A 14,995-nucleotide genomic window follows, 5' to 3' on the forward strand; every position below is an offset into this window, starting at 1 on the left:
GCTGTGGTTGCTTTTATCATGCTGGCACCGACTTGCCCCTTGGCTGTTGGCCAGAGCTAAGTTTTGGCTGTCTTTCCCCACTCTTGTAAGACTAACCACAATTGCATAAGCCAGAAATGTTGTAGAAGCACAACAACTAATATTTGCCTGGAAGGAAAGCTGCTTTTCTGTGTCTTGGCTCTTCTGTGCCATTCCACCTGTAGGTAAGGACAGTAGATTGCCACATTGGGATGAAAGGAATTTGGCATAGGGTGGTTGAAAGTAGCTGATCCCTGAAATTCTCAGGATATTCTTGGTAAGTGCAGCTATCCTGTGGTGCCAGAGTCTGTGATGGATAAGTGTTGAGAAATGAGTCTTTGAGGGATAAACCACTGTGTAGATGTGAATTTTGTGATGTTACATATCTGTTTGAAATGGGACATAATTCAAAACAGATGACTTGAGCATCACTGAACTAGATCATAATCCAGATAAGAGCAAGGGGCTAAGAAAGTCCCACTAGCACTGATGTTTCGTAAGTTTGAAAAATGACTTGAAGGGGGATTTAAATAATATAGCATTTTAGACTTGCGAGCAATTTCTGACATTCAAGAGGAAGATAGTAAAAGAAAAATATTTTTACACAATTTTGACTTTGGGAGATTTACTGGAAACTAATTATAAAAACACACTAAAAAGAAAGAGTCATTGAATATATAAAACACACAGGTAATTTCTAAAAACAGAAAGAAAGGACAATAAGAAGATTAATTCAGAGCAATCTGTGACTTCACTAGGCCTGAAGACAGTATGTTTGAGAGCTTGAGTTCTAGAAAAGAGATCAAGTCATGTTTCAGATTTAGAACAGGAATAGCCTGTGTCATTTGTACACTGTGATTAAAACGCATAAGCCAGTTTGATGCCTGAACTACTGGAAGAGATCCAGGAAGTGAAAAAGGTGATATGACTTTGAAAGAGCTTGGAAGATTCAACAAGGTGCACCTGGCATGTGCAAAGTGTATGACCTGGCTCAGAATGTCCAGTGAGGCAGTGGATGTGTCTGGGGGTAACCAGTGCAGTAATCATTTTCAGGCGACCCTTATGTGAAGATGCTGCCAAGTGTTTTACACTTAAATTAAAGGGAATGGAGAGGAAAATAGTTGATTTCCAGAGTTTAAAAGCACAAAGCTAAGCCCACAGAAGTTATATGAGAAATAAATGTAGAAATTCATAATAGATGGGAAAAAGGGCAAGTGCAATGCAATTCAGTGCATCAAGTTGATGTAAGCATTGAGTTCCTGTGTAATAACATGATAAAAAAAATCTGAAAATAATTTGAGGCTATTTTCCAGTGGATAAATACCTTGTGAATACTAAAAAAAAAAAAAAAAAAAGGAAAGCATTGAGTTGTCCAACATTTCACACACCTATGTGATCCCTTCACATTGTAAAGCAATGCTTTAAAGAGCAGCTGAATATGCTCATTGCTCTGAAATGACTGGAAGAACAGACAAAATAATTATTGTAATTATAGGAAAGATTAATGAAACTCCCTGTTCACCCATTGATGGGCCTGAAGAAACAAAAGAGGTCTGCGACAGAGGTTCTGGTGGCTGTTCATATTAGCAAAAACAAAAGAGGGTTTTTAAAAAAATTTTGACACATTTGTGAGCTGCACTCTTTTCTCAGATGTGTATTTAGACTGCATTTAGCACCTGAGGAAAATTGTGATGAATTTTGCCAACTTTTCAGGTTAGTAAGATTTATACAGATGACATTTAGATTTGATGAAAAAACACTGCCTTATATTAGACATGGAAAGAAACTGTGCTTCTGGGCTGTAGGTGGGCAAGCAACAATGTAAATACCATGTAACACAAATAATAACATACTTGAAAAAAGCTGGCACAAACCAAAGTAAATCATCAGAAAATATACAGCAATTTGTGTTCTCCAAAAGTATTTGGGTGCTGAATTATAAAGAGGAATAATAAATAAAAAAATAAAATTAAATAAAGAGTTACCTACTGTAACTTCTTGAAAGCACTGTCTTGATCATCTCTCATATAATTATTGAAGAAAATGAGAAACAGGAGGAATTAATTGACATTTTAGAGTTTAAAGTAAATTTTCCATGGAGGATTTCAGGTCAAATGCTGATGAGGTAATTTTGAACAGTATGAAAAATGAAAAAAAAAAAAAAAAGAGACTGCGGTAGTTTATGAGTTAACAAAACTTTGGTATACTCATAGCAGAAAAAAAAGATTTAATCTTAGTCATGGAAATAAACAAACCCATACATTTTTATTTACTGAAGGCCACTGCCGTTTGAAACTGATTATAAATCATAAGGAATTACCAAACAAAGCCTGGCCAATGGCCATTTTTCATTATTTTTCAGTTATGGAGTGTGACTTGCAGCTTCAATATATTCTTGAAATTGCAAGCTGGATTTCTAGAGCATTTGACAATGGAACCAAGTCCAGAGCGATATTTGCTCATCACTCTTATTGCAACAAAAGTTACTGAGGCTAAGATGCTTCAAAAAATACGTCAACTCATTGAATGCAAGATTGAATTTAGCCTAAAAACATGGGAGTGGTGAACTTGAAAGCACTACTGGGGAGGATCTTCCAAAGCATATGTGCCACAAATTTCAAGATTCAAATGCATAAGGAAAAGGCCAAGAATGTGGGAGGGGTGAGGGGTGTGCTCTGCCACTTCACCTTTCCTGTTTAGGTTTTTTTTTAAATTTCTTTTAATTTGTTGTTTCCTATCATCTCTTGTCTGTGCTCTTTTTTTTTTTTTTTTTTTTTTTTTTTTCTTTTTTTTTTTTTTTTAGGGAAAACAAAAAAAGAGCAATGGTGTTACAAAGCTGCATGTTGTTTGTAGGAGGTTGTTTCCCCAGGCTCATAGTTACAGTGCAAGAAGAGATGACAACCTTCTAAAAAAACTCAGAAGGGAAAAAGAGGCACAAAGCCTGTGACTTTGTGCTGTGAGATCTCCATGAGACAGCACACTCACCCTGGACCAGGGAGACCCAGGACACTCAGCTAGGATGGTGCCCCTGAGAGAAGCAGTCCTGGTGCCCTAGGGAAGCCAGCATGCCCACAGGGACACCACAGAGCCCCTCAAAGGCTGGTGGAAATTTACTGATAAATGCAGCCTCAAGGCTTCTGATAAACGTTTGTATCCCTCTGTTCTATCCCTGTTTGAAATATACTTGGTTTTATGTTTTCCTTGGCAGGGAAGGTATAGCCTTGGAAATATACATTAAAGTTTTAGCATGTGAAAAAAAAAATTCTGGCTATAGCTTTATAAAGCCTGCCTTTGCTATGTGCAGCCTTCACACTGCAAGGAACATATTTTTGCTGGGGGTTTATTCTGAGGTCCAAGATTACACAGGTATTCAGGATGGAAGTCAGCGTGTCTTTGAGGATTTATGCATTAGACATGGCGAAATACCACCAAGAACACTAGTTAATCCAAATCTCAGACATGCCAGAGTAATTGGATTCCTCCCTGAAAACAGAGTACACAGTAGCATGGTTTAAACATAAACTTTGTCCTGTATTCTTTGTCCCTATCATGGCATTTAAGCTGCACAAAGCTTAGTTTCTTGAGAGTGAAGTACTGATTCCTCAGTGTTTAGGGGTAACTGACTTGACATCAGCTTTCCCAGAAACAGGAAAAAATAATCACCCTTTAAAAAATCACAGATAGAGGTGTCACTTCTAAATTCATGGATTTCCCACAGAATAGCATGGTCTGGAAACAGTTCAGTGTAATTTCAATGACACTTGATAAAAAAACCCAAAAAAATGTTGGTTAGGAGACAAATTGTATCATATTTCCCCTTCAAACAAAGTCAACAAACGTTCTTTCTTGAACTTTGTTTGACACTGGTTCATGTGATGGTTCACTTGTTTCCTTGTGCTCAAACTGAAGCTGTTGACTGTGTTTGCTGTCGATTTCAACAGAGTAGCAATATCCAGATCACTTCTGAACATAAGAACTCTCAACAGCTTAAGATTTCTTTCTTGTGCAGTACTTTATCCATGAAGCCTATGAGGGAAGCACTGGGCATGCAAGCAGGTGGGCAACATAGGTCACTTGAAGTTGCAGACCAAGATAAACAGAATTTCTTAAGGTACTCAGCAAGTGAAAACACGAGCCAAAAGCAAACCTACAGAGATGAGCTGTTGTGTGACCAGATATTCAAAGTTAGGGAACAGGTGAGTTTTTGGAGGAGACAGTAAATTCTAACTTCTTTCTTTCTATATAAATTACTAACCTCATCCAACCTGTCCATGGTTTGTTTTGATTATCTTCTAAGAAAGTTTGAGACATGAAAGACGTGAGAGAGGGTATAATTTTTCTTGTCAGAGGTGAGACTGACACATGGGAGGCTGAAAGTCAATAATGGCTAAAGCATCTTTCCATTTGTTGTTCTCATCTTGGCTGAAGCCAACTTCTATCTTAGAATCCTACCTCTAAATTTAATATTTTCAAAGGAACTACACTCAAATATGTGTGAGATGTCTCAGGTTTTTACTGTGTCTCATTAGTTTTCAACACACATGTGAAGATCAGTACAGAACCTGGAGCGACCTCTTATAATACTGTCAGTAGGAGATGGGAAAATGTAACTGTATAAGCTTTTACATTCTTAGTGTTATTTTCTGTTTTTTGGCTACCTGCCATTTGATTTTAAGTGGGGATTAAAGGCACTGAAGACACATGCAGTGAAAATATCACAGTTTTTTATGCTAAATAAAGGTAATTTTGTTCAGCTGGTGTTTATCGCCTATTCACAGAGTGACACTTTCATTTCTGAGATGATAATAACCATTCAGTATCAGCATTCCTTGCTGTTTCAGCAGATAAAGTTATGCTGTGACCAGAGATAGCTGTTGTGCATGCATCTATGAAAGCTGCTCTGGATCTGGATTCCTGCTTCATTCAAGCTTGTTGTTTCATTTCTAAACAGTCTTTCCTTAAAAAACAACAAAGAATGTGACACTATTGTTCACTTAGTTTCTGGGAACATACTCTGCTGACGACAGTGCCTACCAGGAGGCCCAAAATATCCCCTAAGATACCTACTGTCTGATGTAGAGAAATATGCAGGATTTTAACTTCTTACTGTTTCACAGATAAGCCATACTGTGATTTTGTGTGAGATGGAAGGCATAATACTTGTTATAAGTATTCTGGAAAGGACATTTGGGTACAGTTAAAGAAAAGCATAAAGTGAACCACACTGAAATATTTCAGTCAATGCCCAAAGCAAAACCTAGATTATGATCTGGCTAATCCTCTGGACTTGGAAAGGTGTATTTTTCCTTAGGCTGTGGGGAGTCATGAACACTGCATGAAAGTAATGGTGTCATACTGGGAGTGTTTTAGTTCTGTAGAGTGTTCTCAACACCTGGAAACACCATAGCTGGAAGCTCGTGGCAATGGGTGCTGTATTTTAGGCTGTGTGTTAATGTCCAATACTATTTCAAAATGAGGCTAGGAAGAAAAGGTGAATTCAAGAAATATTTATTTACAGACCCTAATGCCTTTGAGCTGAAATCTGCCTAGACTGTGCTGAATAGATCTTTATGGTCTACGAGCCATGTGTGTCCAATAAGTCATTCCAGTACTTCTAGTGATTTTTCTTGAAAGAATTTACAAATATCCATAAGTCAGGGATGATGATTCTTGCTGCTTCATACTTCTATCTGAAATTGCTTCATGAAGCTGAACTGTCATATTTAGAGGAGGTTAACAAGGGATGTTTGATGTATTCTGAAAAGACAAATATCTCTTTTGGATATTTATATACCTGAAAAACTTTGTAGATTTTTCAACTGAAGCTATTTTAAGAATTTCCCTTAAGCACTCCCCCCTCCCGCCAAACATTGTATCCTTTTCCCACATTTTGGATACAACAATATTCTAAAGTTTAGAACTGTTTGTGAGAGCGAAAATAGTCTGTAGAACTTCTGCCCATAACCAGAGCAGATAATTGTATCCTATTTATGTAATGCTTTTACAGCTACTATCCAGCTAATTAAAAAATGAGCTGCAAGGAAAAATATAAACCCTAATAAAGCAGCATAGAAATGTAGAAAGATCAACTGGTCAATTTTATGGACTCAAAGAGAATACAAAGGCCCCAAATCCATTCTGAGTGGCTCACTCCAGCAGCAATACACACTACTGGCGTAGCTAGAATTTTTACTGAGTTCCATAGCTGACAAAATCACCCGTACTGCCAAAATGCTCAAATACATGACTGAGTCATAGGAGCTGAACAAATTACTCCACATCAGTTTAGCCATACTACCTTTCATGTCCATGCTCTTGGCTTGCTCCAGTAAACACTACCACCCTAGTTTAAATGTCTTCCTCAGAGCTCTGGAGGCCTAAGTCCCCAGTCTGACCAAGGCTGACTGTATGTGCATGGTATTTGTGTGCTGCTTTAATCCTTCCTGACACCTTGTAAAAATAAATTTTCCAGACAGACTTCTTAATATATATTCCTTTGTATCACCCAGCACAGGAAGAGCCTGAAAAACAGCATTTTTCTTCTAGGCTATTTAGACATAAAAAATCTGTTTTTGTTTACCTCCTTTTTTTTTTTTTAATTTCCTTTAAAAAACGAGGACCTCATTATCATGTAAGCAATAACCAAATGATGCAGAAATAGAAGTTAACACTTAGTCAAGGACAAATAATTTTGATATTTTTATAGCTATGCTTCCCTTAGAAGGGTAGAACTTCTTTTCCAGTGATACATTTATGGTATTATAATTAATCAGTAAAAAAGAAATTGTACTGCATTATGAAAGAAAGCAATAAGGAGGGGACATGAAGATGAATAGGCTACTAAAGTGAGTAAACGATTTCTGGTGCCAGCCTGACAATGACATAGAGAACTTGAGTCTCTGTAGTGCTATCAGGTCCCTCAGACTCCTCAGTAGTTTTATTTGGGGCTTTTGAGGGCTTATGACATTACTTGCTTGGCCACCAAGCAGAAGACAGAAGAGGAAGTTGTTTGAACAAAACAAGGTGCTGGTTTAACTGAGTAAGATGAGTTTCACTGGAAAGGATGAGTTTGAACTCTTCAGAAATGATAGTGAGCTGTTATTAAATGACATAATTATTCCAAAATGTCTTGGTTTTGATCATGGCACAACAAATGTTCTATCCTCAGAGTCTCTTCCCTTCACAGTTTCCTCTCACTGACCCCACAGCACTGACCATTCTCTCTCTGCTCCTCTTCTGTTCTACATTCCTCGTCCTTTCAACTCCCTTTAAAGTACACTTATTACTAGCAGTGATCTCCCTGGTTTCTTTGTCAGACAGTATCCCAGCCACATTAAGGTTACTTTTTGTGAAGGTGGTGTTTACACCTAACTCAATAAGTGGGAATGAGAGGTCTCCCAGAACAAATAAGGATGCAGAATTTCAGGTTTCACAAGAAGCATTTCACAGCCTGGTGAATATGGAAAGAAACATATGCTGACAGCAGCCCTGTATATGAGAGACTGTACATGAACAAGAGGAAAAATTCTGTCCTCCATTCCCCCAGTCCACTTTGTTATTTAGAAAAATCAAAACATCGACAGTCAGAAGGTTCAGGTATATTGTATTTGATGCTAATAATGGGACTGGAAACAATGGCATGTATTGGAGTAAAGCTATTTTCATCTTGAACATTCTCATCTACACCCTTTTATTTCTGTAAGAAGTTATTTAAATGTGTGCATATACCTCAGACAAGTAGTCTGTGTTTTTAATTTTTTAAAGAATGTCAGGAAGTTAGAATAAATGTCTCCATGAAATTTGCTTAATAAGAATTTTCAGAAGCATTTGTCATATTTCTGCTGGCAAAGTCAACTGAAAGACTAATTTTAGCAATGTGAAAAGCTGCTTCTATTGTGACAAAAATTATGGCCTAAGGGACAGAGCCACCCCCTCCAGAAATTAATACTTACAAAACCACATTTCTGTCAACAATCTGATGGTAATGCCATGGGAAGCTACTAATGGGAAAGCAGAGCTGTCAGAATAAAAAGTGTTCACCTTCTCTAAACCAAGGAGGCTTTATTTATTCTTCCAAGCAATAGGCACAATTGAACTGTCTCTCTGAAATCTTTGTCTCCTTTAGTACTAACTCATACTTTAACTTCTGTTTCATGTACTTGGTATTTTTTGGCATCATGTAGACCTCATGATCTGGGAAAGAACAACTTTCTTAATCTATTTTGTGTTGCATCCGCAATTACAGCTAAGCAGTAGAGGTACCAAATACACAAGAAAAACCCCCACACCATGAATTTTATACGGGCTGAAAAATGAAATCTTTCATATCAATACAAGTTTTAAGGTATTAGCAGTCTAATCAAAGCATTCTTATTAGTCCCATTTTGTAAAAACCAGGACTCCAAATTTTCCAATTATTTTTGCTCATTCCTGGTCATGGTGCCATTGATGCTGGTACCCACCAATTTCCTCATCTGCACCTCTATCTGCTGAATTATGCTCACCCTTCTGTTGGTCCTCAAGGAAGAGGGTTCTGGTGAGTTCTTAGTGTCCTGGGTTCTTCACTGGGAGAAGTATGATGCTGCTGAGGAGTTCTTCCATGTTACTCTAGGATCAGCGTGGGGCTGTTTTTATATGGTTCTTAGCACGTACTGCACGTTACTCTTTCCTCATTGGTCTGCAATTCCTCTTTGTATCTAAATATACTATATATAGTAAGTTTTAATTACCTGCATTAAATATTTGTTCTTTGTTCCCTTTGTTATCTCTAAAGCCAGTTTTGCCGGCCTCCCAAGGGCTTAATGACCAGTAATTGATCAGTAGTAATTTGTTTATAGCCCAGGAGGGTCTGGATTCATCCCATCTCCAGACTTTGAGAACCGCCCCTATAATCCGTTACTTGTATAATCCTCTACCCCAGTTTTATTTCACTGCCTCTATGCAAAGCAGCTCCTCTGCTATTACATACAGAAATAGCAAAAGTCTCATAAAAATAGGTATTAAAATACACACACCTATAAAGCTAAGCTAAAACTTAAATTAGGTAATATTCACCTGGCAGGTAAGTAATTTTTGATACCGCTCATCTAGGTGAAATGAAGGATAAGGCAATCCAGGATAATATAAAGTCATCCTGACGTGTCCCAGCTCCCAGGCTTTGGAGATGTAGCACAAGGTTTTTGGGCTCCTACTTACAATGGCAATGCCCTGCTTTTCAGGCTGTGCTGCTCTGCCCTGTGGAAGCAGGCAAAGAAGTCTTGGCCATGGGGCTCATCAGTCATATGAGGTGAGACCCAAAGAGAAGACCCCGGAGGAGATGGGTTCTGATGTTCCAGGTTAGTTTGTGTTGTTTGAGAACTGAGAGCTGTAGTTCCTCAATATAAAGCAAACTGCAGGCAATCAAGCCCCATTCAGTGTAAAATCTGCTATGTGGAAAGAAAATAAAAAAGTACTTCCTTCAAAGTAGCTTCATTTTCTTGCCTAAGTCCTACTGATATCTGCAGCTTATCTCAACTGAGGAGCCTGGTCTCACTGACGCACAATGAAAGTGAATGCAGATGTCGTGGAAATGAGGGCAAAAGGGGGATTTCTAACCATCTGCTTTATGGGACAGCACTCCTTCCAGGCTGGAGCTTTGTTTCCCAGTTTGGCTCAGGCTGGTTCAGTGCCTGCCCTGGGAGGGAGAAGGTCAAGTTCCAGATGGGGAAGAAGGAACACTTTCTGGTGGACCACAAACAATTCTTTTCTGTCAAAACTAACTTTTCACTGGCTCCTGCCCAGCAGTGTTGCTTGAATCAAATACAAAAGGAAGCAGAGTTAAGTTTATTGGTGGTGCTTTTTTAACTATTTCCAAAAAAATCATGTTTATTCCCAAGGTTTGTGCTGTTTTAAATGCAGCTTCCTTTTCAGAGTTTGGGTGAGAGCAGGGGCAGGCAGGACAGTGGCAGAAGTGCTATATGGATGTACATTTGTGCATCTTCTGGTTGTCGGTATGTGTGTTGCATGGGGGAGCAGACTTCCCAGTTTTCCTCATGGGAGTGAAAACTTTGCTCTTTGCTGCAGAGCTGTGAGCTAAGAGCACTGTCAGGGAACCCTCACGTGGATTTCTTCTCTCCAGATACATATTGTGGCCTTTTCTGCAGCATGCAATAGCACCTCACAGTAAAACTCTGGTGTAATAAATGACACGAATCATAAAGCATCTACCAGTAAAGAAAGTAACTGTCCCAACTCAATATTGCAGAGACCCCTGTTAATTTATTACAGCCAATTTATGGGATTTATTTCTGTTTGACATTGGGAATAATTCTCAAAGCCTCTCTAAGACAGAAGAAAATAATTAAATGTTCAATTGCTTTTACCTTGATGGTTAATGTAATCTTCTCACATCAAGAAGAGAGGGTAAATTTGAACGGTTTCTTAAATTCCATCTTGAATTGTCAGAACCGCATATTTTCAATATATTTATTTTGGTTTACATAGAAGAATATGCAGTTCCCATGTAGATTTCTACATTCTGTTTCTCATATAAAATAAGCTTTTTTAAATAAAATACAAGACTATAAAATGACTAGAGAAAAAGGAATTACATGATTGTTTAAAATTAAATGCTTCTTTAAAAAAACCAAAGGGCTTGGTACTCCAATATTTCACATGACGTGGTCACTTAACTTGTAACATTCTGATAGATAGCCACAAAAAAATGACTGGTTTTGTCCGGTAGAGTGTAATTTCTATGCTATACTGACAAATCTGTGATTGTTTGAAATTAAATTTATAATAGCTTTCAGAAAAATCTGATTTAGTGTTACATTTTAGTCCTATGATCAGGTGTACACTTAACTGATGCCCACAAATGTCATGTTGATATAAAATTGTTTTATGTGGACTTGTTTCACAAATACCACTAAGAAATAATGTTGAAAGATCTTTTATCCTAAAGATTTTTTTTCTTCCCATATTAGCAGAAATTGGGAAAAACAAGAGTGGAAAGTTAAATAACCTAAGCAGAAATTATCCAGTTACAGGAGCAACAGTTCAACAGGCAGATGGTTGTTGAATGTGTGTTCATCACAGAAAGTTGTTAACATTGATCATCACAAAAAATATTCATTTGAAGTGAGCTGATGTAGGACATAGTAGAGACATTCCTTTTAAGTGACAGTGATTGAACTGAAGATGAAAAATCCCATCTTGTTATGCATTATTAAATAATTAATTTTGCAATGATCCATTATAAACTGAGAAGTGTGTATCTGAATAATTGCAATTGGTGCACATAAGAGCATGTTGGTCATTATAACGATGGTATCTGATTTCATGATTTCATGATTTAGCTATATGTAGCTAGTGAACACAGAATAAGCATCTTCATAATCTACCTAAAAATCTTGCACATTGGTCATAAAAACATACTGAAATGGAATGGGACTACACATACAGATTACCCTGCAAACTGGGAGAAGGCATGTCAGATTGATTGTCTCACTCTCCTCAGAAGCAATGTTCTACTGTGAACAGGTAAAAAGCAAATATGGAAATACAGGCTAGCAGTGGAACTGTAGGCGTGTGAGATGGCAGTGCCACTGAAGTACCAACAAGAGTGTCTTCAAAAGAAAGCATAACACAAATGCAAATATAAATACAAAGGAGGCCATGTGGAAGGTCCATGAAATTGGTACATGGTCCCGCAGACCCAGTGAAAAACGTTTTGAGAGAGTTTGCAGAGGTGTGAGTGACACTACTGTAGATTTATAGCAGGAAAACCAAGCACTGTCAGAAGTGATAGTTTCTGTAAAAACAGAAAGAAAAATGCATCATACAGCAGAATTTTCTTCACTTACAGAGGTTTTGTGCTTCTAATATGTAATTTCATGTTGTAGAAAACTCTGCTATCAAACACTTGCTGGAAATCTCTTTGAAAGGGAGTCATCAATGCTGGATCACTTGGCAAAACAGGTTGAAGTGCTTTGAAAATCATGTGAAGAGACTGAAAAGACAGTTGAAAGAAGGCAATGTAGAAGCCTATTATGGTCTAAGTAGTGCAGCACACTGTTGTAAGAGCTTGTTTTTTTCCCAGGAACAAAAGCAGACAACTTCAGAGCAATGGAAATATCTAAACCAAGAGCCACTTGTGCCAGTATTCTCCAGGTGTGACAAACGCTTGACCTCAACCAAACCAACAGCTAAATATAATATACATAAGTAAACAAAATACTTTCTCTCTGGCATTATATTGCTCTGGGAGCCTAATGGTTCTCACTGGCATGACAGGTGGCAAGATCTTAGAAAGAGGCCTTGTGAGATGTGCAATCCAACACAATGTACACTTTAATGTAAAGAAACAGTCTAAATGAAAAAATAATTGCCATTTCCCATGACAAATAGAAAACTAAACCTTTTGGCTCCCAATGTTTTAATTGTACCTGTTTGGATGACTGAGTGATAGTGTCACTAGTACTTAAAAATTTGGTTTACCTTGGTATTGTTAAATTACATTAATCAGTAATCTCTCAGTCAAAATTGCTTTTCCGCTTCATCTGTGTCTTTTAATAGTCTAAAAACTATGGTGTAAGAATTGTCTTTAATTTTTGTTACATGGATCTACATGGATTTAATAACCTGCTGGATGAGTACATACTTTTAAATTTTGGCCAAGGATGCAGGTTGTCTAGAGGCTCCCATAAAAGTTCCTGTAGACTTCAGCTGTATAATTTGGAAACACTAATTTATGTATCCACTAATCACACCTATTGGATTTTTTTTCCCCGTGAGTAACTCAAAGTTTCCTGGATTTTTTTTTTCCTGTTCATGGGTGTAAGTAGGGCTGTAAGATCTAGCTTTAGGTAATTGTATTATCCCAGCTTTAAACTGACAGGTTAATATTAATCAGGAGTCAGTTTCACACCAACAGATAAAGCCCTACTGGATTTTGCTGGGAGTCTGTTAGCAATCCAAATAAGGATAAAGGATATATTCTTAAGTCATACAGCTGTGTGAACAACTGAAATCGATTGTAGCCATTGTTGAGCTCACTTGGATCCCTAGTCTCACAGATATTTATGGAAACAATTACACAACTGAAGTAGAAAAAAAGCATTAAGAGGGATTATGCTGATATTCTAGTTTCACTGTCTAGGGGTGAAACCACATCTCTTATCTACTCATGAGAAATAAAACCTGCTCTTCTAGGGAAAAAAAAAGGATCAATATAGAAAATATTTTATTGTATAATGTGTTTAGGTGTAACCAGAGATTTGTCAAGAAAAAATGCAACAGAAAGCCTAATGACTAATTCAATCAGAAGAAAATGTCTAGCTATTTATTTCAGGAGGTGGGCCAATTGTTTACCCATTTTTAAATTGTAGATGATTTCTTCTTTGCTCACACTATTCCATTATCCCTCCTGGAACGCTTTACTCCAAGGCTGGTGCTCATTCCCCTGTTTGCCTGGTCCCACAGCCTGCTGTACTCGATGCTGCTACTGAGCTTTCTGTTCACTGCCGAGTGAAGTAGCACTGTTGATAGGAAGCAGGCCTGGCAGTGCTTTTGCAAGGGGCGCAAAGATTTGAGACTATGCCAGGTTAGAAGATAAAGCCCACATCAAATAAAGACTTTATAAAGCCTCAGTAATCTATTTAAAATGCCACTCTGCTGGCTTAAGAGACTCTTATTGCCTACAGCTTAATTGACCTAATATGAAAGATTTGATTTTTGTTTATTGCGCTGTTATAACTGGATGTTACTCGAGCTGTCATCATTGATTATCAGCGCTGCTGTCACTAATTAAGGCTGTTTGTGGAGAGAGCGGCTCCAAGGAGGCAGCAGGGCTGCCCGGGAGCCAGGGGCAGGGCTGGCCCCGCGGCCGTGCCGGGGCGCAGGGAGGCGGGCGGCGGCTGGATGCGCGCCCGGGCGCGGCTGCCCTGGCGGCGTGGGCTGCCTTTGATTTCTCCCCACGCCTGCTCGCAGGGAGGCACGTCCGCACCAGCAGCCTTTCTCCACAGAGCAGCCGTGGGCAGGGGAGCCACAACGTCACGGGTGCAGGTATCCCGAAGGAGATTGCAACAGGATATTTAATGATCCATATAATGGCCCCCGCATCTCTGTGTCCCGCTGTGCGCTGTTGCAGTCAGCAGTACTTTGCCAAATCCCTCTGTAAACTTCTCAATCTCCATCTCCACCTGGCTTTGGATTTGTGTTTGCAATTCTCTATTTAAGCAAGCTGCTACAGTACCTTATTTTCTAATGTGAGGGAAATTTGGCTCCTATTTCTAGCCTAGGCAGCCCAGGGTGGTTTCTAATACTTAAACAGTTATCAATTGGTAAGATACAGAAGTAGCAGCTCCTGTATGTGAGAAGAAGTATCAAAAGAGAAGAGAATAATAAAGGGCATGTGTGTACCTGTTTTCTTTTGAGAAGAAAAATGTGGATACCTCTGCTGTGATAGATATCAATGCATAATACACAAGTGTCTGTGGTTCTAAAAGCTGACAACCTTGCCTGGACTGGTGAATGTTCAATCTCTGTAGAGATAATTTAATAACATATTAGAAACATCCTTTAAAATAATAATATCTGACTCAATTTGAATGATCTGAAAGCCTTAAATAGGGAACAAATGAGTACTGAAAACTCTACAATGCTTCTGTTTGACAGCTATAAATATTTTTTAAATATCTCAACTAGTTGCTTGCCTGACAATTCAATTATTCAACCTTGTGCTGGAGAACATCATAACAAAATTTGTCTCCGTACTGACACTGTAGTAAATCTGAAGTAAAAGATGTCTTTGGAATGAATGAAGAATCTACTTGTTAATATTATTTATGTGATATCAAAGGAAAAACCAACCAGTTCACCTACTCATGTGATATCTCTTTCAGCAGTCTAGCACACTAAAATGTAGGATTTTCATCCTTCCATGTTAAGAACCGCCTCTTTTCTGACTGCGCAGCAGTTCTTTGCATGATGTTTGTAC

Source organism: Motacilla alba, chromosome 2 (assembly GCF_015832195.1).
Source record: "Motacilla alba alba isolate MOTALB_02 chromosome 2, Motacilla_alba_V1.0_pri, whole genome shotgun sequence".
NCBI lineage: Eukaryota > Metazoa > Chordata > Aves > Passeriformes > Motacillidae > Motacilla > Motacilla alba.